This window comes from Terrapene carolina, unplaced genomic scaffold, assembly GCF_002925995.2.
Source record: "Terrapene carolina triunguis isolate 2854851 unplaced genomic scaffold, T_m_triunguis-2.0 Scaffold198, whole genome shotgun sequence".
Classification (NCBI taxonomy): Eukaryota; Metazoa; Chordata; order Testudines; family Emydidae; genus Terrapene; species Terrapene triunguis.
Window position 1 is genome coordinate 2,988,153 of NW_020664549.1, and position 27,501 is coordinate 3,015,653.

Consider the following 27,501-nt stretch of genomic DNA (forward strand, 5'->3'; position numbering starts at 1 on the left):
GGGGGGGAAGAAAGGTCCTAGCTCCCAGATCTGGGAGGGCAGAGATCAGTGGCGAGCACTGGCTGGATGATTGGCCTGGGGCTGGACTGAAGCAGCGGCTGCTCAGGCTGGAGAGGTCCAAAGCTGGGCACCTAAAAAGATGGAGGCATCCAAAAGCCACTGACTCCTTTTGATAAAGATGGTCTAAAAACAAAAAAGTTGTTGGCTCCCTGTCCTCGGCTCCAGGTCTGCAGATCCCAGCCCAACTCTGTCCGCTCCTGGGGTCTTTGGAAAGGGTTGTACGCAGTATTGTCTCCCGAGACAATGGTCCAGGCCAGCATTTCCCTGCATCTCCCCCAGAGTGTCACTTGGGGAGAGGGCTCCTTTGCTCACAGCCAATATTTCAGCCAACATGGCTTACCTGGGATGCTCAGAGGTACTTGTAAGTCCCAAAATGGATTCTGGCCCTGGCTGAGGGAATTACTAGGCCATCTCCTGGAGTTGGCAGTTTCTCTTTGCTCTCAAGGTAGCAAGGTGCTCCTGGGGGGGGCAGGAGGGAGTCAGGCACAAGCTGTTGAGCTCTGACCACCCTACCTACTGCCCTTTCACGACTAAGGAGAAAGATGCACAACTTATTTGTCAGGGTGGAGACACCAAGGTCTGGGATCAGCCTGCAGGGCTCAGCGTGTACACACCCACAGCCAGTGGAAGCTGCACATCTGGAAGAGGGTCCCAATTACCTTGGTTTTGCTTCCCCCCCCCCCCAGTTACCTTGACAATCCCAGCTCTCCATGCTGGGAAGGTGCCCTGTCTTGACACATCCCCACTCCCAGCAACTCGCAGAGAGCGTTCCCATGCTACAGCCTTGAGTGCAGCGTAAGCTTCTAGCCAGATTACATAGATAGGGATGATCTTTCCCAGAGACCAAGGGTCTAGAGATCAAGCGCAGTTGATTATTCAGTTCGGCGCTGGACAGGAGTGGGTAGCAGGTAGTATACGGGCTCACTGCCCAGCCATCTCCATGGTTCACTCCCCAATGGGGAAGAGGATAGGAATTCTAATTTCCATTCCTATCACCCCCTCTTCCCTAGCCTCCACTCCCTGGCCTCCCCCACTCTGGGTTCCAAGATTAAATAGTATCTCATCAGCTCAGATTCTGAGTCCCTCTGGGTATTTCCCCACCTGTCTGTGGACAGATATCACAGCTGTGCTTCAGGATCCAAGGGAGGAAGAATGGGCCTGATCCTGGTGTCAAATGGCGTTTCTCCCATGTTGTGCTGCTGGGAGATCAGGATCGAGCTCACTGCTTCGAGGACAGAAGGGCTGGTGAAGCAAGGAAGGATTGTGCCCCACTTAAAACGAACCAGGCTGCTGCCTTCAGAGCCCAATTTCAACCTTCCCCCAAGTTTCTTCTGGGAGTAACAGGTTGGCTTCTGAGTCCTTCTATGAAACCATTTGCTTCTCTTATTCCTATAAGCAAGTTAAAGGAACAAAGTCAGTGAGAAAGACCAGGCCCATGCGGCATTGGGACCCCGTCCCTTCCACTCAGCGAAGCAGCTGCCTGGCACATTTCCATGTGCCCACAGCTGGATTACTGCATGAGCCCACAATAGCCCTGATGTCAGGCCCTGTAGAGGAACTCTGCTCCAGCACCGGAAGCTCCTCGCGGTGGACGCCGCCCCCCCCCTCCCCTTTTACTGGAGAGAGTCACCCCAGCCTGCTTCGGCAGCAGCTGCTTGTTTTCTCCAGCCCTGGTGACAGGGTGTTATAAACACTGCCTTTGCTGTAGGTTGCTATGGCAAACTCAATGTAAAGCTTTGTCACAGGATGCTATTTATGCCACCAAATGGAAAAAAAGAAGTGTCCCAGTTTGGGGTTTAAGATTTACAAAAAAAAAAAAAAAAAAAAAATCTTTAAAAGCCCAGCTCTTAACATCGCTACAGGACCACAGCCGGGGATAGCGGGGCTCGGCCAAGGACACAGGGCCCGAGGAGGAGGAAGGAGAAAAGAGATGCAAAGCAGGGAAAGATGCTCACAGAGGGGCACAAGAGGGGAAAAAAAAAAAAAAAAAAAAAAGGGCATTGAGGAAAAAAACCAACCCGGGGGCCCAAAACCCCCCGGGGAAAAGGACCCCGGTTGGGGGGGGGGGGGGGGGGGAGAAGAGGAGAGAGATCAGGGCCACTTCATGCAGCGCGAGCTCTACTCACACCTCCTTTAATTAACACTCACAACCGGGCTGGGTCTGAGCGCGCGGCTGCAGGGCTGACTCACCTCCGCGGAAGTGATTCGGGAAAGGGAGAGGAATAAATACAAAAAAAAAAAAAAATCCCCAAAAAGCAAAAAGTGACTTTGCGATGCCACGGAGGGAAAGCAGATGTGTTAAGTGCTACCTCTGGGGGGTTATTTGTAGATCAGAGAATACCACGTGGGTGCAGCAGCTCTGACTCCATGTTCAGATGGGCGTAGATGTCAGAGCACAGGGCTGGATTCTCAGCTCCTCTGTTATTGCACTTGAAGCATGGTTGAAGTGGGGCTTCCTGTATTTTGGGGCCCTGTGCTAAATCAGAGCAGCCTCAGGGCTGCTCTAACTTGTACAGAGTCTCATGGACCCCTATGGGCCTGGGGAAGCAGAGAACTCTGGCCACACCCCAATACACCTCCTACATCCAGCAGCATGGCTTGGAGCAGAGCCAGCGCAAGCTCTCAACAGCCAGGGAGGCTGTCTGCACAAGGGGGGACATTTCCACGCACTTTAAGGCCCCTTTACACTGCTAGGATGGCATAAAGGAGCCCTGGCATAACAGGGAATCAGGCCTATATACTGCAGAGATTTTCCTGCATAAATCTGTGCTCCAATGCAGTCCTGCTGCCTCTGGGAACCACTGCTAGCTGTGAGACAAAAATGCATTCCCTCCACTCTCATGGTGCGCTCTTCCCTATAACGGCAGGCAACCCTGCCGGCTGCTCCCGGATTTACAGTGAGTCACAATAAATGGGGCTGCTCCCCTCCCCCAATTCCTCACCCCCCACCATGCTGTGGCAACCATCTGTTCACACACACACCCCCCCCGACCACTCCCCAGACAGTTAAGAGGCCAGTAGAGCACTGACAGATGAAATTAGTTTATAAAGCAGCATAGTGCAGATTAGAGTTTTGGAAATAAATTTGTCTTGGCAGGATAATGGAGGTTTAAAAAAAAAAAAAAAAAAAAAAAAAAGCTGGCCAAGTGGGATAAGCCACTCAAACTGGCCAAGCTGCCTTCCCCTCCCCCCCACCCCCAGGCTGTGATGGAGAAGCCCCACTCATCTCCTTCAGGGAAGGCGGCAGGGGAATGATGGGCCCCGTTTTGGGTTATTGCAGGAGAGGAGAATGAGTCCTGCTTCTAACCAATGGAGTGGGGACAGGGAAATTCCAGTTTAGTCCATCACTCAAATATCCAGGTGCTTCTCACACACTAATGAACATATTCTCCCTCCACCCATGAGGCAGGGCAGGGCTATTCTCCCCATTGTACTCATGGGGAAACTGAGGCACAGAGCGACTTGCCCAAGGTCACCCAGGGAGTCTGGGCAGAGCTGGGAACTGAATGCAAGCCAGTGTCTTAAGCCCCAAACCAGCCTTCCTCTTCTGACAGTGCCCAGCCTATCTGGCCCTGCAGACACTGAGCAATTTGACACCAGAGGGCATAGATAAGCTGAAGTCGATACAGGCGAGAGCTGATCCATTGCCTCTCAGCCGCCACACACCAGGCCTACTCCCCAGAGGCTGAGCAGGGTGTTAGAGGAGCAGATGAAGAGCACAGAAACTCGGCCAAGACTTGGGGAAGGAGGTGGCAAGGGAGTCTACCACGCCAGATCCATCCCTGCTTCGCATCAGCGTCTCTAGTTCATCTGGACCTTAAAGTCTTATTTTTGAGGGTGTGGGAGGAGCTGAACATACGCCAACAGGCCCACCCTTCCTTCCCCAACACATCTGAGTGCCCGGATGATGGCACACACCGCAAACTGCCAGCGACACCCCTGGCAACTGACACGCCAACTGGCTGCAGTCCCACATGGGTCCAGCCTGCGCGTGTGTGAGTGAGAGTGTGTAGGGGGGGAAGAAGGGGCGAGGTTAACTTCTCCCGGGCAGGCCATCAATGCCAATGGCTTTCAGGACCCTGGCCGAGGAGGCTCAGCAGGTTATTTATAACCCATCCAGAGTCACTAATGAGAGGAGCAGCGAAGGTGACTCATGGCTACAAACCACAGATTTAGCGGAAGGAGGGGAGGAGTTATTCGGAGCCTGGCTCCCAGGGCGCTGGGGTTGCTAAGAAGCGGATTGGATTGGATTGGCTCGGCTCGGGTATATGGTGGAGATGGGGATATGGGGAAGGGAGCAGTCTACAAATGCTGGGGGCAGGAACTTTCCTTCACCCTTGCTCACAACCAACCAAGAAAGGGACACCTGGCTTGGGACCAAGACAGCCATTTAATGCAGCTCGTGGAGAACGCAGCAAAAGTCCCCCACTGCCAGCATTTGCTGCCGCCACCACTTAAGGGCACAGGCAGCAGAGAGATTGGGGATCCTGGCACCAGGGGTGGAGACCAGCAACCCCAAACTGAGATGGGGAGGTGGTGGAGAGTAGGAAGAAACAGGAAATGGAGAGAGAGGAGGGGGAAGACACTCCCTCCCCCACCCCCCCAAGCACATGTCAGCTTAGCCCCCTCAATAGCCCACCAACTCCTCATCCCCAGAGCTGGGATCTCCCTCTGCCGGACACCCCTTGGAGTCCGTTTCCTCCCAGCAGCACTGCTTCAGAGCAGCCCGTTTGTGGCAGCGTCTCAGACACCGGGGAGATGTGGAGGAACTTGGCAATCCCCTGTCACAGGTGCCTCCACCAATGCTGCTGCCAGGAAAGCAAATCCACCCCAGTGTAACAGCTGTGTGTCAGTGGGGAACCCCCTGGGGACCTCCCCCCTCACCCACCAATGAGGACAGGCTTGGCTGGCTTCCCCAGGAAAGCACCCTCTCAGCCCTGTGCCCGCTGTAGGGGAGGGCAGCAACTATGCACATCACTGGTTCTCAGGGGAACAGGCTCCTATCCCAGGAGCATAGGAAATGTGAGGGTTAAAATAAGGGGGAGCCAGGAGAGAACAGCACCTCCTTTCCCTGCTGAGTTCCCAAACAGTCCCCCTCAGGCCATGGCTGGGTGACCGTCTCCCCCATCCGGTTCCTATCTGCATTGACCATTATGGGACCAGCATCCCAGCTCCTATCCTTCTGGAGTGGTGAGCCCAGCTGCTATCCTAAAGCCACCTGGCCATTTAGACTTCATCTGGGGTAAAACTAGCTCCCATGCACCCCCTGCCAATTAATCTATCATCATTTACATAGCACCAGGGATCTCCAAAGGCTTCACCAAAGGTAGGTCAGCATCAGCCCTATTTTATAGAAAGGGAAACTGAGGCACAGCAGCAAGGCAACTTGTTCCAGTGCTCAAGGCAGGAACACAATCTCCAGGCCCTGGCTCTAACCACGAGACCCTAGAGTCCTCCCAAGTGCCTTCCTTTGGCTAACTTTTCAGCAGCGTTCGCTGCAAAGGGCACTGCTAGCTAGGCTGGTGTGTTTGTGCAGGCTTCCATGCTTCTGACTTTTCCTGAATGGAAACGGAGCATCTGCTCTTTGTCCCCTTCACACACGGCATTGCATCCTCACCCACCACCAGCAGCGGAGCCCTGGGAAGCTGGAACAAAAGCAACTAGGAAACGGATTGCATTACCATTCCCCAGCTCCCACATGGCGCTGACGCCCACACTCCTCCCTGCCAGCCAGCACCCACTCTGATGAGCTGGGACTCTGGAGCAAGCAGGGAAGAGAACACAGTTATTGGGAGCAGTGCAGAAACTGCTCTTGCTCTCTACCTTCCAGGTAGTGCACAACTGGAATAAGCCACACCCTGCTCCGCCCAAGCTCTATCTGCCACCGCCAGCCAGCTGTCCCTCTCCCATCATTTACGGCTCTCCTGCCCCTTGGAGATAGGAGTGAATCGTGTGTCAGTGCCTGAGTTACTGCTCCCATATGTATGTGCTAGTGCATAGGTCTCCGGAGCAGGGAGGAGTGGTGCTTGTGAACATCAGCTGGGTGTGTACATCAGCATCTACACATCCATTGTGGATTGTGTCCATAAGTACCGGTTGGTTGGGTGTGGGGGTGCTGGGTGCTCAACGCTGAGGGATTCAACATCCATGTGCATCTGTCACACATGCACACTGCAGGCACATACATATGTGCACATGGGGGTTGCAGTGCTGCATCTGCTGAACACTTGTGTGTGTGTGTCACATCTGTGTGTCGGTGCACGTGGCCATGCCTGTCGGTGTGCTAGTCAGGGGGTCAGCTGCACAGGCACTGGTGTGTCAGCATGACTTACCTGTTCAGCCAGGTGTCAGTAAGAGTCTGACCAGCTGTGGAACGAGCAGCGCCCATTTCCTGGCTTCCCTCCTCAAAGCTGGTCTCCCTAGTCTGGGCAGGGACTAAGCTGCAGATAAACCCACCACCACCTCCCACAACTCCTGTACCTGTCCTGGTTCATCACCAAGCCACTTGTCCTCCATGTCTCTCCAGCCACAGCTGCTAGCCTGGCCCTTCTTTGAGGGAAGTTTCCAAGCTGCTCCCAGGTTCATTTCATGGGGCGGGGTTTGCCAGTCTCAGATTTGCTAGAGGCCACTTATCTCAGGCTACCTTTGGACTGTCCAGATTTGCAAAACTGGCTTCCAGTCCCATGTCTGAAACCATGTGGTGTTCAACACCTGCTGTCCAGTGCCCTCTTTAGGGCTCAAGTGACAACTTCCGTGGTCTCTGCCTAATCCACACTGAGGAAAAAAACTTGCCCTAGAGGAAAGCCATTGTGCAGTTTGACACAACTGGCACTCTGCCAGAGGAAGCCAGGGCTCAGAGCAAGAGAAGGGGGAGCTGCAGGGTAGGATGGAGGAGCATTGGGCCCAGCTTTGTAGGGGAGGCATGTGGGAGAGCACGGGGACTATGGGGAACAGCTTGTCTGGATTAGCATCGAGTGCTGCAAGTGAGGACTGAAGTGCACAGACAGAACTGCACGCATCAAGGGAGAGGTAAGGGGGCTCAAGACTGGAATAGCAGGGACTTCTGCGGATCTGGACGAGGGGGTATTGGCAGAGGTGAGTAAGGACCCCAGAACAACAGGGCCATTATGGGTTAGGAAGACTCATTGTGAGAGCTGCATGAAAACTTGCTGTACCTCCTATGCCCTGACCCTGTTACTCCATCCCTGCACTGCAGTTTAGCCTAGGCTCTGCTGCTGCCGCCACCTGAGACAGGGTCCTGTACCATCCCCAGCACTCTCAGAATGGCAAATGCACCTCAGTCCTCCCCTGGGGCAAGCACAGGAGGCTGTGATGAGCTCCCCTCTCCTCTAGGTGCCCAACATTGACTTCCTGCAGAAGTAAAAACCCCTTCTGAGAACTAAGCCACAGATGGACTAGGAACCTGGCCCTGGGCAGAGGACATTGGAACAAAGCAGCATGACGATGAGCAGCCAAACAAAAGCCTGCCCAGACAAACCAAGCGTGCTCAGGAGGTCAGAGGTGCTGAAGGCTCAAATTCAGGGCCATTACGGAGGCTCTTGAACTCAGGAGCAGAGGGCAGGACATTGGGAAGGTGAAACAGCACCCCCTTATAGGGACCCCTTGAAACCCAGTCTTGCCAGGCAGCGAAGGTGTGGGAAACTTCTGCCTGGAGGCACCCTCCAGCAATACAGGAAATGCCACCAGCCTGAGCGTTCCTATTTCCTGCGGCAGAAGATTTAGGAAAACGTTCCAGGAGCTGCCAGTCAAGCTTAAAAACCTGCATGACACATTTAAAGAGAGCTTTGGAACAGATTTTTCTGCCATTAACGGTATTTACAGCATCATTGACTCAAGTAGGGAGAGCCACAAGGGTCAGGCTTTGGGAGTGTCCGCACTAGGGAGAAAAGGTGATCTCTTAGTTGTGTTAGCTAACGTGAGTAACAGGAGGTGAAACCCTAGCCAAAACAAGGCAGCTGTGCAGTTTGAGGTGACCACCAGGCTTCCCTGTAACATTTACCTTGACCAGCTCATGCTTGTGACAGCTACAGCTGCCTTGACCTCACTAGGCTCCGAGCACAGGTTAGCTAACAAAGAAAGGGAGCACCCTCTTCCCTTTCAGGAGTGACAAGGTTTTGGACTTTGGCAATGGGGCAGTGCTAAGGAAAGACATTGAATGTCTAGGATTGGTGGGAAGTGTGTCTCAACCCCCCCCCCCACGCCCCCTCACTGGTTCAAACAACCTGAATATCAGCTAACTGCCAAAACCGGTTTCCCAAATGCAGGGCTAAACCGGTTATTCATCTAAGCTACTTGATCCTCTGACTAACCCTGCTGCTGAGCCCTGGTGAGACTCATACATGGGCAAAAGCCACAGGGCGGCCGAGAAGCAGAACCACTTGGAAGAAGCCTCACTCATGAGTCAGGAATGTGGGAAGCAGTCCGACTGCCAGTACCCCCAGCCTCAGGGGCTTTCCTCTTGGAGGCTGCACCATACAGGAGGCAGGAAAAAAAATCTGAGGAGGGGAAATCTCCAGACGAGCTGTCAGGGGAAACGCTTCCATCTAAGGCCTTGGTATTTCTCTCCTGGCGCCTGCAGTAAATCACCCAAGTTCCCCTCACAACTCTTTTGTGCTTTACAAGGTAGCGGTGGAGCTGGAAAGTGGGTTAGGGGAGAGCCCTAGGTATGTGCAGAGGAGGCTGAGTACAGGGTTGGCTTTGCAAAGCCAACACCTGAGATTGTCTGGATCAGGGTCGGCAACCTTTCAGAAGTGGTGTGTCAAATCTTCATTTATTCACTCCAATTTAAGGTTTTGCGTGCCAGTAATACATTAACGTTTTTAGGTCTTTCTATAAGTCTATAATAGATAACTAAACTATTGTATGTAAAGTAAATAAGGTTTTTAAAATGTTTACGAAGCTTCATTTAAAAATTAAAATGCAGAGCCCCCCAGACCAGTGGCCAGGACCCAGGCAATGTGAGTGCCACTGAAAATCAGCTTGCGTGCCACCTTTGGCATGTGTGCCATAGGTTGCCTACCCCTGGTCTGGATCCAGGCTCCATTTTACCCTAACTCCCCCAAAGAGTTTGATAGGTTTGGTTCAGGTCTGCCACTTTTGGGAGGCCGTGTGGCCTAGTGCAGGGTTTCTCAATGACTGGCCTGTGCACCGTTGCCAGTCCCAGAGATCTCTGACACAGTTTAGGAAAGCAGAAAGCTGGCCCCAGTATCAAAAAAGATTGAGCAACACTTGGCTAGTGGGTAACCAACTGACGACTCAGAAAACCAGGATTCCATTTCCACTGGTTTGCTGTGCAACTCGCTTTCCCCTCCTGTGCCTCAGTTTCCCCTCACACCCACATCTATTTGCATTGCAAGCTCTTCAGGGAAAGGACTCCCAGTGTTTGCACACAGCTGACTGGTGAGGAGCCTGTCTTGCTCAGGGCCCCACGGTGCCACTATCATACAACTAGTGACAAATAGCAACATTAGCCTCCTGAATGAGGTAGTGAAGAAAACCCAAGAGACTAGCACAAAGGGGGATGGACTCTTGCACAAGTCCAAGTGACTGGTATTTGCCACTATGAGATGTCACCTTTGCCTCCACTGATCAACCTCTGTCCCTAACGCAGCACATCTTCTCCCTCTGCTCCCGAGCACCATCATGTAATGTCACAGTTCTGCACTGTGAAGGGAAAAAGACAGCTCAGACAGATACCATGACATTTCCTCAGGTGCGACCTGTAGTCAGAAGCCAAGCAGGCTGACAGTCCATATAATCCTCCCCCACCTACTCCAGGAAGCGATCTACTCTCACCATTTCATGGGGTGTTGGTGACTGTCAACTCCTCTGGGCTGAGAGTGGTTACATCCATGGCCAGTGTCCGGGAGCAACCACCAATATCAACACTGGAAATGAGCCAAGGGGCCATGTTCAGATTCCACTACCCCCACCAAGTTGCAGGGTATTCAGATCTAGGTGAGGCTCACCCTTCTCTGACACGATCCCTGCTGGGCCTGCCCCTTAACAGGCCCTATTCTGCAGCCTTGGGCATGGGGACATGTCTGGGGTAGGCTGAGGAGAGGGCTGTGTCAAAGGTGAGTGGAGAAGCGACAGGAGTGTGATACATGCCGAGTCCACAGAACAGTTGGAGCCCATTACGAAAACTACTGTGAAACAGAACAGTGCCAACACTGAAGGACCCAGGTTCAAACTCCACTGATGCCCTGGGATATTAAATCCACCCCCTAACACATGGGCACAGGGTCATGATCCAAGGGGACCCAATGCAGCAAATGTGGAAGCAGGGGATGAAGGGATGGGGAAGAGAGAAGGAACCCAGAAGGCTGAAAGCTGGACAAGGGGAGGGCTCAGGTGAGCTTGGACTTCCACTGACCAGATACAGAGCCAACGAAACCCAAGCAGCGAGGTTTTCTCCTCATTCCCCACCACACACAAACCAGCTGGGAGCAGCCCTGTATCATGAGGCGCTGCCTAGCCAGGCAAGAAGACCCACCACCAAAGCAGAAAGCTTCGTCCCAGCAGCCTTTGGGGAAAAAACAAACAAAACAAAAAAAAACACCCTTGTGAACTGTAGCACTCACCACCCAAACATCACAGACACTGCTAGCGCATGAGAGCCAAAGAGGGAAGCAGGCTCCCATTGTCCAAGAGGAGAGAAATGCACAAACATGAACGAGCAGCTTAGCCGATGTCCAAGTTCCTACAGGTATTTCTACACTACAAGTACTGCAGCAGCACAGTTGCAACACTGCAGGTACAGCGACGGAAGTTTTTCCCATTGCTGTAGTAAATCCAGCCCCTGGAGAGGCAGTAGCTGGGTCAACAGAAGAATTCTTCCATTTACCTAGTGGTGTCTACACCAGAACTTACTTCAGCTTAACTATATCCCCTACGTGACACAGCTGGCTGAGTTTTCAGTGTAGACCAGGCGTTCGTGCCGGGTGGGTTAGCTTTCTAAAGTTTGCTAATAAGGCATTGTTTGTCATATCTATGGGATCGGCATTAGATATATCTTATTTGTTATCCCTTTAAATGACTAGGACAAGGCCTCAGACTGAGCAGCAGAGCTGAAATTACAATGCAAGAGGAAAGATCTGGTCTTGCGGTTAAGGGACATGGGTTCTATCCCCAGCTCTGCCGCTGACCTGGGGCAAGTCGCAAAGGAACAAATTCTCAGGCATAGCCTCTGATTGTGGAGACCTGTTTTTTAGGAAATAGATGGGCTCTGCTGTTCAGAGGTACAGCTGGCATTGACTTCAGATAGAATGACGGTTGCTTGGCTGTTCTGGGGGAAAGTGGAGAAAAAACAGCCCCAGACTTAAGGTGTCCCAAGTTGGATCTGTGCGCCTCAGTTTCCCCATCTGCATAGTGCAGTTCATAACTTACCTTCCAGGGATACTTAATTCACTGGGCTTGGAGATCCTTAGATGGAAGGTGTTAGAAAAAGAGCAAAGTACTCTTAAAGTTCCTGGCTCTCCACCCTGTGCTTGGGCCATGCACAGAGAGGTCCCCAGGGCATTTCTCCTCTTACAGTGAGGGGGAAGACAGAATCCTGTCAAAACACAAAGGCTCCCGCTCCTCACCTCTTCCCAGCAGGATTCCCCTCACAGCAGACTGCAGGAGGTTCTGGGAGTTCCCCCAGCCAGGCAGATGGGCTGTTCCCAGCAGAGTTTCTGCCTGGCTTGCACAGCACAGCAGTGGCACGGGCAGGCTGATGCACAGTCTGGGAGTGTGCCAGAGGAAGCCCCTGCCCCCTTTGAAGCTTGTTGTACAGCGTTCTCTGTGATGTGAAGTCAGCCAGCAACAGCAGCAACTTGGAGAGGACGTGAGTGAGGACAGCATTAAAAATACATGCAAGAAGTGACAGGCAGGGGACACGACTCCTGTCTCCTCAGCTTGGAGTCAAGAACCCCCCATCCCTGCAGCAAGTTTGGCTGGGCCAGGCTAGCTCTTCTCCAGGCAGCTAAAGGTCACAAGGGAGACATGATACAAAGTTAGCGGTCAAAAATGTAGCCTGCCAAACCGGCAGCTCTGTATGCCCAGCTCTACCCATGCATCTCAATCCTGACCCACGGCACTCTGCTATTCCAGTCCTGGAACTCCCCTCCTTCCCAGTTCCGCTGATGCACCTCAGTCCTGACCCACAGCCTCTCCCCAAACACAGTTCCAGTCTCGGGAGCTACGCATCCAGTCTGCCTCAATCCCCCCCAGCATGGCTCTGTACCTCTGCTGAGCAGGTCTGCCTGGCATGCACCAGCACCGCAGGGGGAGGTGTGTACACGCTCAGCCCTGCTTCTTTGGACAAGCAGACAAAGCAATTCCTGGAACCTCCCCAGAGCTGCAGGAGACATTAACTCAACTGTGCCTCTGCCCTCCCTCTGCATGCAATCCGGCCCTTTCCATGCAGGGCCGGCTTTAGGCCAATTCCACCAATTCCCCCGAATTGGGCCCCGTGCCTAAGAGGGCCCCGTGCCCAGTGGCAGGGCTGCCGGGGTGGGGGCAAGTGGCCAAGAATCCCTTCCCTGGCTAGAGGCTCCTTTTTAATTTTTACTCACCCGGCGGCGCTCCGGGTCTTCGGCGGCACTTCAGCGGCGGGTCCTTCACTCGCTCCGGGTCTTCGGCAGCAGGTCCTTCAGTGCCGCCGAAGACCCGGAGCGAGTGAAGGATCCACCACCCAAGACTAGGAGTGCCGCCCGGTGAGTACAAGCCCCACGTGTTTTTTTTACATGTTGTTTTTTTTTAGTCATCCCTGCCGGGGCCCCGTCGAAACTGTTCGAATCGGGCCCCGCACTTCCTAAAGCCGGCCCTGCTTCCATGCATCAGGCCGTTACACAAGAGCTTCCCCATGCAGTCCTGCTAGGAATCCAGGCTCATGAAACCCCCAAATCTCAGCCCCCCCCTTCAAGTCTCCATCCACAGAGTCGCAGCAGCCCCAAATTCTGCACTTCGTTCCTGCCCCCACCACTGTCACAGCAGCTCCTTGCTGCCGGGCACAATTCTTTGGCCATTTTTGCCTTCTCAGCCACTCCCCAACCCTGGCCTCTGGATAAGGTCTCTACTGGAGCCCAGTCTACAGAAGCAGCAGCTTTAGAAGGGGGGGGGGGGGGGAGGAGAAGGCAGCATGCACAAGGAAGGCCTTGAAGCATTCCCTCCCCCTCCATGCCCTGGCAGGGAACCAGACGGTGCTTGTGAAGGAGCTTTGCTATTCAGAGCACTGCACCCAAGCTCAAGAATCCAGCTCCACCCTGCCCCCCTCCCTAGTTCATTGCGAGAGCCGGAGCTGCTGGCATCATGCCCAGCCATTCAGTGCCATATGCCTGCATCTCAGCACCCCCTACACTTGCCTGTCACACACAGGCTCTGCCATACCCACTTGCAGCCCCGGCCGCTTCCCTCATTCCACCCCACAACAGAGTCAGTCAGCACCAAGCCTTTAGGATATCCCTCAAACCAGTGAGAGATTTCCCTACAGATGTTCGCGATATACTGAACTCAGACTGTCTCATGCTTGGAAACAAGCCCCAGCGGAGGGCAGAGCTAACACGCTGGGTTTGGAATCACAGCCCTCCAGGCCTCCCCACATGCTGAGCAAGTTTATGGGCACTAACGAATTCCTTCCTGCAACAACGATGGTTCCCTCATTTAAAAAAAAAAAGGGGGGGGGGGAAACTGAGGCACGGAGCAAGAGAGGCAGCTTGCCAGAGGTCACAGCAGGACAATGGTGGAGCTGAGAACACACAACTGAGGGTAGGGTCACCAATTTTGGTCTGGAGGTTTCAGCACATGAGAACCTTTGAAGGTTAATCTTTAATCCCTGTTGACTCCAGGACAATCCTGGAGGGTTGGCAACCCTAACCTCAGGGTTGCTTCAGTTTTATGCTATTCAAATAGGTTGCTTCCCTGTGCCAGAAGCCAGGCATAAGAGCCTTCCCCCAGCTCAAAGCAGCTTTCACTGGAAGAAGGGCTGGGAGCCCCACGGACGGCTGGTGTTCTGAGAGTGACCTGACTTTGCATTCGGCTGCTGGGAGATGAGCAATCTCAGCATGGAGATGCTTGAATCTGACCAGTGGAGAGGGGACAGACACGGAGATCACGAAGGACAGCAAGAGAGCAAACAGTAGGGTAGAGACATGACACAGATAGATGTGTCTGTAACTGGCCAGCACACATGGGCACAGCTAGGTTATTTTTGGCAGCATGAGTTACACTGGCCCAGGGGATTCCTATCCTGAAGGTCCCCAGGGAGCTTAAAATAGGCCCTGTCACTTCCTCCTAGCATAGCTGCAAGCAGCTTCCAGGGCTAGGATCAGGAGGGAGCCAGCAGGTCAGGCTCCAGGAGCTGGCAGGGTGGCTGCTGCATGCTATGGGCCTCAGACGTGCCATTGGCAGCACGTGCATGGTAGCGTCTCTTGGGCACTGTTGGATGAGAACACAGGCCAATGGAGCTCTTCCCAGAGGCCCCATCTGCATAGTGGCACGCACCAGCTCCCATGTCTAAACTGGCTATTTGGCTACTAATAGAGCCACCAGAAGAGGGGGCAGGGTCCCCACACAAAGTTTTTCGGTCTCCTGTTATGTCCCCATCATGTCCTTTGCCTGGCTGCAGCTCCAAAGAGGGGCTCATGACTGACATTGGAAAGCGTCTCACTGGGGCAAGCTAGTTACTGCAGTAATACTGCTCCCTTCCACAGCTGTGGCATGCTTTACTGACAGACTGCCTATACTGCTCAGTGTTATCATCCCCCTTCAGAAGGGGAAACTGAGGCACAGAGGGGGGAGTGGCTTGTCCAAGGTCACCTGGTGACTCAGTGGCAGGAAAGAAGCCAGGAGTCTTGACTGTTCCCCATCCACCCACCACTAGAATCCACTCCCTCCTACCGCTGGGAATTGAACTCAGGAGTCCAGACTCCCTAGCCCTCTGCTGAAACCATTGCTTCCTGTTGGATTAAGAACATGTCCCTCTCCTAGCTGCGGCACTGCTTGGCCGGTTGGACTCTCCCCTCCCTGGACTGCCAGGGTCCCATACAGAAGGGATTAGCTTGGGTAGCAAGTGCAGCATAAACTCTCCTTACTAGCTGCCTTGCCCTGGAAAGTCAACAAGAACTCTTAGGGCAAGGGAGCCAGGAGACATGGCCGTAGTCCTGACAGGGAGAGAGTTAGGGTGCAGCCCACAGATATCCCCCATTGTGGGCAAACTAGAAATGGGGCCATCCATGTAGGAATAGGGACAGCTCCCTGTGCCAGCTCTTAGTTGAAATGGGCACAAAGCAACACCCAGATCAGAAGTTCCCCAACACAGGGGTTCTTGAAAGCCAAATCTCACCATGCTCTCCAGAGCTTCAGATGCAGACACCCCCCAAAACAGAGGCAATCCAAATCCAGTTCAAGTTTTTGTGGCAACAAGCCTATCTTTAGTAGTGGTCAACTTGGGGTAGGAACTTCCCCTTAAATGGGACTCAAACTAGAACTTTGGGCATCTCTGCCAAAATAGTTCAGGAAAGGGGAAAAAAAAGAGGCAATCCCCACCCACTTTCTCTTCCTCCAAACCCCCCTAAATGGTTAAATACAAAGACCGCAGAGTGTAGCTGTAATAGGGGAAAGAAAACCACACTCTCCCAGGGAGAGCAAGCTTGCTGCTAGCCCAGCTTCCCTTCCCGGCATGCCCCGCTCCTGGGAAAGTGTAGGCTGTTTTCCATATATAACTGCAAACTGTTCCATGCAGTAAGAAGTCCAATTAAAGGGAGGGGGAGAGAGAGACAGAAGACCAGAAGGCAATATCTGTAAGAAGGAAGAAAGCCTGCAACCCAGGCACCAAACTCAACCCTTGCAGAGCAATGCCTGAGACATCAGGAGATGAGACCCAGCAGTGTGGCGGCTTTGCACACAGTTGACCGGGGTACCAATAAATAAGGGAACAGGGCCACATGGGCCAAGGGAGCAGGGGGGGGGGGGGGCAGGGAGAAAAACAGGGCTGATTGGAGCCAATTGCTCAGGCTAGTACAACACAGCAGGGGACCATTCACCCCCCTCTTGCACTGTTATTTCTACTGTAGTAAAACAAGGAGACATTCCCAGGGTCCTGAGCTGAAGACTGACCGGCCAGCCCAACGCTGCCTAAATAGCTGGACTGGTTTAAAAAGCACAGTGGAACGGAGCTCAAGGGAGTGACATTCCAGTAAGGAGTCACATGTCATCTCAGTGCCTTGCATTGTGCCAACTGCAATCTCAACCACAGCAACGCTGTCTGCTTAGCTGGGGGAGATTGAGCGAGAGAGAGGAGCCATCCCTCTAAGGCCTTGTCTAGACTAGGATTTCAGCCACTGGTATAGCAGCACCAGAGAACCATCTGTCCAGTTCTATGCGAGTCCTTGTTCAGGTACTCTAATGACAGGAGCTGTGTGCTAAACCATGTGACAAACATCTGTCACATGTGGTTCACAGGCCTCTCCCCCCACCCCCATCCCTTCCAAGTTGCACTGGTTTAACGGAAACCAGTTTTATAACCAATGCAAACCTCTGTGTGGATATTCTTATATCAGCTTACAACTGTCACAGGATAGCCGGTCCCTGCGCATAGACTAGATGAGGGGTTCTCTACAAATGGTTGGTGGCCTCATAGTGCAGCCATCAACTCTTGATTGTATAACGGTGCATGTATACACATCCAGATCATTGTAATTTATGTGGGGTGTTTTGCAGGGACAATAAAAATACTGCCGTGAAAAAGTGGTATTTGTATGTTTGTTAATATCACCTTTCACAGCAAGCCCTGGCAAGTTAAGACCTGGATGGAGGGGTGTGGGGGGGTGAGGCAGCAGAGGCCAGGGTGATGGATGGGGGGCCCTGCCACTGTGTGGTCAGAGGTGTGGGTTGGCACCTGTGGCTGGGGGGTTGGTGCCCGCAGTTGTGTGCCTGGGGGCACCTCCTGCTGTGTGACTGGGGGTCAGCACTTGAGGTCCACCCCTGGGGCTAGGAGTCTGTGTCCTGGGCCAGCACCCGCCAAAGCCAGCTGCTGCATGACTGGGACTGGAGGTCGGGGTCCAGAACCAGCACCTGCTGGAGCTGGTGCCCACTACTGGGTATCTGCACCCATGGCTGGGGATTGGGGCCCATGGCCAACACCTGCCAGAACCCAGGGTCAACACCCAGGAGCAGAGCCCAAGGTCAACGGCCAGGGCTGGGGATCAGAGCATGCCGCCGGGGCTTGGCTGCTGCCAGGGTTTGGGGCTGGCACGTGGGGGCTGTGCCTGCTGCCACATGGCCACAGCTAGAGGTCAGCATCCAGAGCCAACATCTGCCAGAGCCTGAGGCCAGTGCTGGGGGCTCTGCACCCAGGGCCAGCAGCTGCTGGACTCAGGGTCAAAGCGCATGCCAACCCCTGGCCACGTGGCGGGGGGCTCTGATTCCTGGCCAGCAGCCGCCGGTGGGAATGGAAGTCGGGCACCACATGGCAAGAGATCAGAGCCTGCCGCTGAATGGCCAGGGGTTGGAGTTTGAAGCCCCATGGCTGGAGCCTTACTCTGCAGCCAGGCTGCCTAAGTCCCCACTGCACAACCACCCAGGGCTGAAATCCGAGCCCCACTAGGCCCACCCTCCACACACACAGGTAGAGAACTCACCTTGCTCCTTCAGCATAGTGCCCCACCTGTCTCCAGAGATGTGCAGAGTGGCACATCCAGGAGCAACAGGGAGAGAGGCTGACGCTTTGTCCCCATCCCCCACCACCATCCAGGAAGCTGTGGTGGCTGCTGGGAAACCCCCTGGTGGCCGCATTTGAGACAGGGTGGACTAGGCCCAGCCTCCCAGGTTCAGAACAGTGGTGTCCAATCCAAGGAGGCTGGGCCACCCCTAGGCCTACAGAGGACAGCAAATGGGAGGTGGAAGGGGGTGAAGGTGATGGTTCGGGACAGCCTGTGCCTGGGGAGGGAAAGCCATAGCGGAGACAGTAGCACTAACTCCTGGGTTAGGTGCCCAGGGAGACAGCCCTGAGGCTACTGTCCCAGAAAGGGGGCAGAGCTGGTCAGAGAGGCGGGGCTGAAGCCTGGAAGTGAGGAGTTAAAAAAGATTGCTTAATAGAAGTAAACAAACAAAAATAAATAAACCTCTGAAAAGACTGGGCATGACAGTGTGTAGTTTGGAGCTGGGAGAAGCCCTGCTCGGTGACAAACTATTTATAGCAGTTCAGCTTGTGCCTGCAAGTTTCCCAGCACAGTGGAGCCCACGTGAGCCAGGTTTCAACTAACATCCACAACTGCATGTGCACTGGTTTATAAGTGAATAAATACCAATCACTGCTGGAGCAACTAGTGCAACAGCCTGTTAAGAGCAGGGGCAGGCAGGTGAAATGGGGACTGATGCAAGACATGCTGCCAGTTGACCATTAATGCTCATTCCCCATGTCAACCACAGGCCTCCTAGCATAACCCTGCAACCAGCTCTCATTGTTGAAGAGATTAGGACCTGCCTACCCATGGTGCATATGCATTTTTAAACACTAGCATGCTTTAAGTGCTAGCACATTTAAGAGCCCTCTCTTCCCTGACCCAAGACAAGGCCTGCACGTAGACACTACTTACACCTGTAGAGCGACTGGTGCTGCTGCAGCTCACCCTGACTTCAAGGAGGCTCCTGCATGTTTTGATTTCCACCCCTGTGGTGGGCTCTGGTTTACCGTGCGCTTGGGATGGAACTGCCACATTGAGGATTTTGGAAGCCTGAGCTAAGGAAGCCTTGGTCTCCTCTTTCAGTGCATCCAGGTGTTTGCATTTTTCCTGTTCCCTTTCCACACCCTGGGCTGGATTCAGTTACCCCAGAATAAATCCAGAGCCACTCCCACTGAAGCAGGGTAGCAGAGAACAGACTGACATTTAAATGCCTACTTGTACTTCCTTTCTCTTCTCTCCCCCCCCCCCGGCACCCAATTATACCTTCAACATGCCTCTGAACTCACATTTTTGTGCCTACAGCGGGACCTACAATTCTCCTCCCACTTACTGCAGCAGCATCCCAAACCCCATCATGCGGTTTCTTGCTCCTGTCTTGGGAAATGCCTCACAGGTTCCCAGCTGCATCAATACAAAATAGAAGTAAAAAACCCAACACCCCTTTCCTAAGCACCAACCTGAAGTCATGAGCCATGATCACCCATCTCATGCCCTTCCATTTAGCAGATGGGTTGATTGCCCTGGTGCAGTGACTCCACTTCTTCCATCTCCAGCTTCCCTTTCTAATGAAGGGCCTCTGAATTCCCCCTACCACCAAAGCTCCCTCTAGCAGCTCAGTGCTGACTATCACATCATCACTGATAGGACAGTGGCAACTAGAGGCCCTGTATGTCTGCCCCACCCCAAGGAGCTTGGTAGTGTAGACAGAGGGAACGATAGTAACAAGCTGAATTTTCCCTAGTCCCACTGTCAGGAAGGGATTTTGTTCAGCAGCCGTTTAGGGGCAGGCTGGACTGAGTTGGGTTATGCATCTTGAGGCTTGGTCATTCAATTTAAGATGGAAAAGCTGCAGACACAGGGGTAGATCCTAGAGGCAGGAGGGCATCAGTCACAGCAGGGCAGATGCGAGCCTCCTGTTAGCAGGGTTTGGGGCCCTCTGTCACAGTTCAGGGCTGATGTGAGCTAGACCTCCCCAACTTGTCTGCCCTTGAACCAAAAGCAATGAGCCACCTGAGCTGTTCTCTTCTCGGGGAGATAGAATGTTAGCTCAGCTGGCTATACTAAGTAACCCGTCTACCAGTCCTGATCGGTTGGCTATCGGCCCAAAATCCATACAGCAGAACAGTGAGGCCTACAAAAAACAAACACCACAACACTTGACAGTTAGGCTGCTGGTGTACTGAGACCACGGCCTGTCATGGGGAGCAACGCTGTCATGGTTTCCTTGTACTCCCCAACCTGTCGGTATCCCCCTGCTGTCTCTTGTCTTACGTTTCAATTGTAATCTCTTTGGAGCAGGGACTGTTTGGTGTTTGTACAGCACTTAGCGCAGCAGGGTCTTGGTTCACATCTGTGGCTCCTAAGTGCTAACACAATAAAAAAAATATAGTGCCTCTGCTTGGAATCTCTGGATGTGTGTGAGGAGATGAGGGGGAGGAAAAAAACAATGCAAAAAAAAAAAAAAAAAAAAAAAACAGAGGAAGAGGAGAGACCGCTACGGTGCCCCTGCGAACATGCTCTGTGAGCTCTGCACAGCATGGGGTTATGCAGGATGACGGTTGGACATTTTAATAACTTTGCACAGGTTGGACCCCTTGGCATTTTAACCATTTAAGGGAAGCTTTGCAATAGTTTCTGCCTTTTGCAAACCTTTAGCATTAGGGATTAGATACTTTATAATCTGTGGATAGTGACAGCTTTAGAAGGGATAGGGCAGGCGATTACCGCAGCAATCTGAGTGTCAGAAGGCATCATTAGCAATAAACTGCATGGTAGGCAGGCAGTTGTAGGAAAGATCTTTACTGAATATGCTAAGTGGCCAGGGTTACTGGCTTAACAGCGAAGGCCCAGCCTACATTCCTGCTCACACCCGGCTCTGAAACTTGACCACTTCCATTTATCAAACTATGAGGGGGTGGAGGAATAGGGAGAGAGGTCTTCCTCTTTAGCACAAACCCATTTAATTGCTAATTGAGTTCTGTTTGGGCAGGATTCCTGGAGCTTGCACCCCCTCCTGGCAATATTGCCACTGCTGACAACCCTGCAAAGCAGAGACCGTGACAGTAACCTGGCACCCATGCCTTTGATGCTACAGCTCCTCTATTTCCTTGGTTTTTCAGTATCATCCCACACTGAACTGGAACAAACAGCTGTGGCATGCTCCTTCACAAATCCCTTCTGTGTCACTGCTTGACACTACCCTTAGACTCCCATCCAGGGGGAGAATTTGAAGATCAAACGCTCTGCAGAAGCAGGACCCCAGGGCAGTTTTCAAACTGCAGGGAGGTTCAGCAGAGTGAAGTGAGCGGGAGCGAGGAGACAGGGCACAAAATGTTCAAATACTGCAGCGAACGTTTGGAAGAATAGCTTACACCTGTGTGACCAACAGCAGAGTCTTGCCCATTGACTTCCATTCTTTGCATTAATGAAAAAATCTTTGCTTGCTGAGTCACTCACTGGGTGACTCCAGCAGAGGTCTGGCAGCCCTCCTCTCTTGTCTTCTAAGCAGGGAACTCAAACCTTCCCCACAGTGACCCCTGTCTCAGCCTCAGTTACTTCTGCAAGTCAGGTGCAGTCTGCAATTGCAGTCATGTTAGGGCATGGACTTCCAGTCCAGGGGTGCTCCAAGCCTGTTACAATGGGGCCCAGATGGAGCCTGGTTCTACACATGGTCCCAAAGAAGTCAGTGGAGCACTGCTTGTGTGATGGAGGGTCAGCAATGTGATTGGGTTTTGCATGGGCAGACCAGACCGAACCATGTTGTCATGGACATTAAGGGATCTGTGCCACAATCCTGAGAAGACCAGGGCTATAGTAAGGTTCCCATAACATAGTTAGAAGCCCACATGCACATGAATGTTTCACTCTGGACACAGCCAGGCTGCAAGTGCTGGGGTAAAAGGTCCTCATGTGCATCTCCAACATGGAACCAGGTCTAATTACCGTGGACCAGCCTAAGGGACCAGGTCCTTTACCTCTAGCAGAGCAGGCTGATGCTTTTAGATCCAGAGGTTAAGTCAGCCAGGAGCATAATTAAAAGATGCACATTAATAATGCCAGCAAGAAGCCAGCTCTCCAGTTTAAAGGCCAATGGGAGGGAACCCAGCAACCTCTTGAGCCTCAGCTGAATGCAACATGGGGGAAATTCTGGCATGGTTGGGTGAATTCTCCTCCCCCCCAACCCTGTTTTCTGGGGAAACAAATATAAGCCATGATCTAGCTGAAAAGCCCAGGTGAGTTAATCATTCCCAGATCACTAGGCCTCACACCAGGGATGGATCTGCAGCAGGGTTTAAAAAAAAAAAAAATGAAGGAACTATGCTGGGGTTCCCACCTCAGCAGATGGAGCAATAGGGGGTGAGCTAGAAGCAGTCACCAAGGATGCCCAACTATCCCTGTAGCCCATAAAAGCAGACTCCCCACAATCTTGTGCAAACAGCTGTTCTGTCCTCTGTCTGGGAGAGAAAGCAGGAAGGGGTGTTTGAAGAGAGGGGAATCTGACCTGCCATCTCCTTTTATCTTTGGAAAGGACAATACATTTGAGTGCTACAGGCAGGACAATTCCCCAGCTTTCCTCCAGCCCAGACCTCTGGGACAACTGCACAATCTGCCCAGAGGCGACACATAGCACCGCGGAGAGCCCATGCATTGGCAGGCCCGATTGCTGTGTAGAGCACTGCAGAACGAACCGCCCTGTGCTGCAGAAAGTCAGTGTAATCTGCAGCATCTTGCAGGGACTTAATGCATTACACGTTTGACTGCAGGACACGTCAGTGACGGCAGGATTTCCCCGCCAGCTGCCCTGCAGAGAGACAGGCAGGTACTGCAGAGGAAGGGCGGCAGAAGGAAATGAGGTGGAGAGATTCCCCCCTGCCTCCACCCAGTCTCTTTTCTGGAACCATTGACCGTTGCTGAATATGAACCTCACACTGTGCCATGTAAGGCCAGATAAACAAGCAACAGGATCCGGTGCTCAGGGGAGCTGGCACTTTGAGATGCATGGCCATGCCTGGAGAAGACAGAGTGCAACTGACTGCAGATGGTTGGCTCAGATGGAGAGCAGGAAGAAGAGAAGAGGCAAAGATAAATAAAGGCGAGAAGAGGGAAAGAAGGGAATGAAATGAGATTCATCAGGTGGCTGGTGAGAGTGTTTGAGACAGCGCCGATAGCAGATTTAGAAAAATTAAAGAGGTCCGGTGAGTTGCTGCAGGAATTCACCCTCCAGCACATAAAACAGGGCTTGGTGGGGCTGGGGGAGGGGTGCTAGCAGGAGGATGCAGCTGCTGGCATCGAAACTAGGAAGAAGGGTGGGGTCTTGTGGTGAAGGCAGCGATGGCTCAAGTCCTGGCTCTGCCACAGACTCCTCAGGCAAGCCAGAGACAGGGGGCAGATCATCAGGAGAGCTCAGCATGTTGGATGCCATGCTCTTAGGAAAATCTGGCACCAGTTGTGGGCACTGTGCCCCCATAACACTGCCCGGTGGGACACCACCACAGAATGGTATGACTGGAAGGGACCTTGAGAGGTCATCTAGTCCAGTCCCCTACACTCACAGCAGGACTAAGTATTAGTCATGCTCTTCCAGGGGAAAGGCCATAGAGGCTGTCTTACCCCCCCAGATCCTACTGGTTTCAAGGAATGCTGGCAAGCCCACACCCCCCAGGGCACTTTCCACAAAGATTCAACTCCCTTTCAAGGAGGTTTTTAAAGCAGCTTTGGGGGCTGGTGGAAGGTGCTGTACTGAGACCCCTGGGGACTGAAGGCCTTTGGTTCCCCACAGAGCAGATCCACCATGAGCAGTGACAGGGCTAATTTCCCCTCCACCCGGCCAGCATGACTCAGCTCTGACCTGACGGGGACCTATCCTAAGGGCAAGGAGAAAGTCCAGTCACCAGGGCTCATTCCATCCTCTGCCCTTGAACAATGCCGTTAACTGGGTTGGTGGCTGGGTGAGGCAAGCATGTAAGAGTCCCCACCCCATGAGCCATGTTTAACTGCATTTGTCACCCAGCAGATGTCTGGGTAATTAAAGTTCCCCATGAGTATCAAAGCCTGTGACTTTCAGCTCCTCAATATGTTGTTTTTGGTCCTTATTCGCCTCCATCCGGGGGTAGGGGGGAAACTATATCAGATTTCCACCACAGCCCCTCCTTGTCCAGAACCTCCTCCAAGTACATTCTCAGCTAACGTCTTCACTCCCAACAGTTCCCTCACTGTTTTCTAAGGAACATTGACATGCCCCCTTTAAATTTTGCCCTTTCCTTCACCAGGACATGTTGTACCCATCAAAATACACATGAGCATGCAGATGTATATAGACACACACTAAGGATTATGTATTGATTTGTACAGCCTGAATTATCCATTTTTGGTGCCTCCATTTTTAGATACCCAAGTGGAGACATTTTAAAGGGGATTTGATTTTCTTGAAAGCACTAACCTCTTCACCCTCTGAAAATAACCTCTCAAGGAGTCTAGCTGGGCACCTAAAAATCAGTGGTCTCTTCCAAAGTGTCCTTTTTCCAAGGCATGACCCAAAACATGGTCTTGGATTACAGGAGCCATCCTACCAGTTTTTCAGATATGTTATTCCAGCTCCTCCTCTTTCAGAAGAGAGTGGGTACAGAGTATGCTCCTCTTTACAGGCTAATTGTGGTGCTAACCTTGAGTGAGTTCTGTTTCACCTCTGCCAATGTCACTGCTTTGGCTAAAGCCCCTTTATGAAGGGAGATTTGGCCAAGTTATATTTGTAGGTCCAAAGTTTCAGAAGCACATAGGCAATAAAAGCAGCATGTGTGTCAAAATGCATGTCACTGAAAAGCTGGCCCTTGCTTGCTCATTTAAAAGGAGACTCCATTTTTATAAATTGCATTTTTACAAAGTTCTTGGAAAGTGTCTGTAGCATTTGGCTGTCACATGAATATGTGGTCATGGAAAAAAAATGTTAAAAAGGTATTTTCTTACTGTACAGGTCTTTTCTTGCTCAGCACTTCATACTGTACAGGGCCATATAAGAGACCTTTGAACAAATATTAAGTTATCTGAACAGCAACCCTGTGAGGTAAGGAGTATTAGCACTATTCTACAGATAGACAGAGGAAGTGATTTGCCTAAGGCCATACAGGGAATCTGTGGCAGAGGTAGGAATTGAACCAAGATTTCCCAAATCCCAGTTCAGTGCCTTATAAGAGACTAATGGCATGAATATTCTTATTCTTTTAACTTCTGTTAGCACTGCAGAGCCAACAGCTGTGCTTCCCCCTACTGGCTACCCTTCTCTAGCTCATCCCACAGAAGTGACTGTCTTCTCTTTCAAGGCCCTTCATGGACCATCCCCATCATCTCTCATTCACTATCAAAATGTCCACTCCCACCGGCCCATGATGCCAGCTGCCATTGCCCACTTATGTTTGCAAACAACCTTTCATGCTCTCTCTCATGCTGCCCCTCACACTTGGGCGGAGCTCTGTGAACATCACAAAACCACTTCACTGTTCTCCATCAAATGCCTCCTTAAAACTCCACTTTGCCAACATGCCCACAAACAACTTGAGAACAGTTAGAACAGTAGTGCACTGAGACCAGGCTGGCTAATACCTCCCCATCTATCCATATCTATTAGTCAGGTCTTATACTTCAGTTGCAAGCTCTTTGGGTTAGGGACAGTCTTCTTGTTGCATGTTTGTAGTGCCTAGCACAATGGGGTTCTGGTCCATGCCTGAGGTTCCTAGGTGCTAGGGTAAAACCACTATGGGAGTGCAAGCTCAGTTCTAATCTGTGTCCCACATCTGTCTAGGCTAGGGAGTTCAAAGATTAATCATCACGGAGTCTGAGAATTATTAACTAAGTTCCACTTGCAAAATGCTTATTAATGGGTACGAGCGCATGAGGCACAAAACCCAGCTTGACGCGCAGATCCCAGGGTGAGTTTGCAGGGCTGGCAATTAGGAAAGAGACAAACAAGTCTTTTTAACTTATGAGCAGAGCAAACTGCATTTGGCATCATGGAGAGCAATAGACTAGTGCAGTGACATTTTAACTGCAGTTTAATGTAGGATCTGCTCTATCTAGTGCCAGTGGTTTGCAAGGAGTGTTAGAGATCTACAAGAGCCTGCCCTGAGGAGCTTACAACCCAAGTTATACAGAGCCCATGAACACCCATTGTCCTTTCCAGTGTGAAAAGGAAGAGTCCCTGCCCTGGAGATCTTACTGGCCACAGGAGAGGTGTTAATTACAATTTGGAACTGACTAGTTACCCCAGTGGCTAGGGAATTCTTTTCTGGCTATGTGGTTAAAATGGAATGAGTCTAAACTGGAGGTGGAGTCCAGCATAAGTGGTCAGACAGTTGAGATCAGAAACCTCAGCCTGGGGTTCTGGCTCTTCTCTATAGGAAGCTAAATGCAAAGCACAACAAGGAAGCACACAGCGGGGCCAACTCTCTCCCTTTTGTTCTATTGGCTACAGTGGAATTACTGCTGATTTACACTAGCATGCACGAGAGGAGAATCCGGAGGTAGGAGAGTAACTTTTCCTGACCCAAGTTTAATGGCATCTTCTTGGCAGGCCCTGGATTTGCCCACGACAGCTAAGTGTTAAAACAATCCAGGGATTGCTTTCAGTAGTTAGTGCCAGGGGAGGGACAAGAGACGAGCACAGGCTGAGGTGCCCTGCACACACAAGGGGCATGATAGTTAAACACTAAACGATTTTAAGCCTCTCGCAGTGATGACATGGTAGAAGAGGAAACGGGTTGTTGAGCAGGGTGAAAAGTTTGCAGAAATCTCAGTTTTGAGCTCTGGCTTTTGATGTCAGCAAGCTGCACTGGCAAACGAGAGACCGGTGAGTGCAGGACATGGATACAACTGGGATTAATAGGACAGATGGCAGTCAATGCAGAGAAGCATGGGGGTGATTGGGAAGAAGCAGAGGAAAGGGGCCTGTCTTTTATAACCATGGGACATGGGGACATGAAAGCTCCAGCAGTTACAGTGGGGTCCTTAACACATCTCCTGGGAAATCTTGTTCTGCAAAGTCAGGCACCTTGTCTGAAATCTGAGACAGACCTGAAAATCTGAGCACAACTTGGATCGAGCGATCAAAGAGCAAAGGTCACTCAGGAGTCACTGCTGGGCCTTTAAGAAAGCTGTGAGGACATGCGCTTTAGTTCAGACCCAAACACCCAGGAGATGGGAAGGAAATCCAGGGTCCCTTGCCAGCACACTGGGGTTCCCACCTCCTCCAGCCCCTCCCTGGCTTTTCAGATTCTCTACCAGCCCCCCCATGCAGCTCCAGGGCTGGGGCGCTCATAACAGATATGAAGTCTCATCATTCCAAGGGCCAGCAGGCTTATTTTTAGACTTGGAAATCAAGGAGCCAGTGAGCGGATCTCTCCGTTCTGACCGTTGGCAAGGAAGGAGGTTTCAGAAATGCTGCTTCCTATTACCACTTCCCCCAACTTGAGGGCTGAGAGCAGGCCAAGGAACCAATCTGTATGGAGCAGCGTCCTAGTCCCACTTTGATTCCTCCACTACACATAGTATTGGCAGCCCTGGGGACTAAAGGCACCACTCCCCAGAGCAAGCAGAGGACCCCCGTTCTGAGAGAGGGGTGAAGGCTGGTTTCGTGTTTAAGGCACAGTCCTGGGACTCTACAGATCTGGGTTTGATTCCTAGCACTGCCATAAACTTCCTGGATGACCTCAGGAAACTCACTTAAATCTGTCTTCTGTAAAAATCCTTCCTTTCTCCCACCTTG

The 27,501-nt window shown here is 52.1% G+C and overlaps 1 protein-coding gene across 5 annotated transcripts in view; it reads right to left on the reverse strand.

The window, feature by feature from the left end:
- Positions 1-27,501, reverse strand: part of LOC112118445 (plasma membrane calcium-transporting ATPase 4) — a 98,413-nt gene that overhangs the window by 58,685 nt on the left and 12,227 nt on the right. The window contains exon 1 of one of the 5 annotated variants that reach the window (XM_024216765.3): positions 1,162-1,339. The exons of the other annotated variants lie outside the window; for them this stretch is intronic. The gene's annotated coding sequence lies outside the window, so the exon portion shown is untranslated. Of the gene's footprint in view, positions 1-1,161; positions 1,340-27,501 lie in introns of those variants that run through there. 5 annotated transcript variants of the gene reach the window in all.